At 61.1% G+C, this 1,513-nt stretch overlaps 1 pseudogene; it reads left to right on the forward strand.

Annotated features, from left to right (window-relative positions):
- The first annotated feature begins 356 nt into the window (after positions 1–356).
- LOC147096068 (uncharacterized) lies at positions 357–1,258 on the forward strand (annotated as a pseudogene).
- Positions 1,259–1,513: the final 255 nt, after the last annotated feature.

Raw genomic sequence — 1,513 nt, forward strand, 5'->3', positions numbered from 1 at the left:
CAACAACAAAAAGGAAGGGATGAAAGACCAAAAGAAGAGCATGTTGATTTGGCTTGGCCTGTGTTTTTAAAGGATGTCTTGTGCGAAAAGGCAAATTTGCAGCCGGCGCGTTGGAACGGCGAGGGTTGTTGCAGGAATCGAGGAATTTAGTAAAAAGGGAGAAACGCAAAAAAGGAAGCGGTGGGACAGAGAGAGAGCTAACTCCACTCCGTCCGCCTTCCCTCTATAAAAGCGATCGCTTCGGCTTGCAGCGACTTTAGTTTCAGCCGCGTTTGGTGCGAGGTTGGGACAGGGAGAAAGAAAGAGAGGAAAGAGCGGCTCTTAACCCAACCCCAGTCCCAGTATCAGACCAGCCCCTGAGCATGGCTGACAACAACCAGAAGGCGGGAGATTCGGGTGGTGGCGGTACCCCGCCCCAGACTCGAACGGCTCCCGACAAGACGGCGAAGAAGAAGAAACAACAGTCGCAGCAAAATCAGCCACAAAATCAGCAACAGCAAAATCAGCGGCCGAGCAGATCCTGCAGGTGGCGGCGGCCACCAAGGAGCGGCGCGGCATCTCGCTGGCCGCCCTCAAGCAGGCGCTGTCGGCCCGGGGCTGCGACGTGAGCCGCAACAACACCCGCGTCAACCACACGGTCAAGTACCTGGTGAAGGAGGGCTCGCTGGTGCAGACCGCCGGCACCGGCGCCTCGGGCTCCTTCAGGTTCAACCGCTCCGGGACAGCGGCGACGGCGGCTGTTCCTTCTCCCGGGGCCGGGGCGGCGGCTCCTCATCCGGGGGCCAGAAAGGGGAGGAGAGAGTCGGCCAGGAAGAGGATCGCCGCCGCCCGCAGACCGGCCCCGGGCGCCTCCAAGCGGCCGCCCCAGCCCCGGCGGCGCCGGTCCGCCAAGCGCAAGGCGGCCAAGCCCCGGCGGCCGGCGGTGCTGCGGGGCCGCCGCAAGCCCAGGGTCGGCGGCGGAGGCCGGCGAGGAGGAGGCGGGGCCGCCGCCACCACCACCCGCTTCAGGACCAAGGCGGTCAGGGGCCGGGCGGCGGCGGGCACCGGGACGGCGCGGGTCCACCGCAAGTGCAAGCCCGCCCGCGGCAGGAAGGCGGCGGCCGCCAAGCCCAAGAGGCCGGTGGGGCGCCAGTGGAAAGTCAGCCTGAAGCGGTTGTCGGCGCAACCTGCTGTCTCCGCCCGAGAGGGCAGAAATCATCTTGCAGAAACTGATTCTACAACGGCTCTTTTCAGAGCCACCAGACCTGAGCGGAACTGAGTTTAATCGCCATTCAACTATTAACGCCTAAAATATTTGCCGGTCTGGAGTGGGACTTGAACCTACAACTTCCTGGAGGTTGATGGCCAGAGTGCTGCCAACTGAGCCACTGGTTGACATAGTGATTAATCGCCAGATGCTTCTCGCTGACTTTCCTTCATTGTTTCATAATGACCAACTGATTATGATTTCGGAATTTTTAATCCAGTGGACCTAGCATTGAAACTGAATTGGAGATGTTTTGCTTACACACGG

This window comes from Somniosus microcephalus, unplaced genomic scaffold, assembly GCF_052327205.1.
Source record: "Somniosus microcephalus isolate GS21.2 unplaced genomic scaffold, FLI_Smic_1.0 unresolved_chr1, whole genome shotgun sequence".
Classification (NCBI taxonomy): domain Eukaryota; kingdom Metazoa; phylum Chordata; class Chondrichthyes; order Squaliformes; family Somniosidae; genus Somniosus; species Somniosus microcephalus.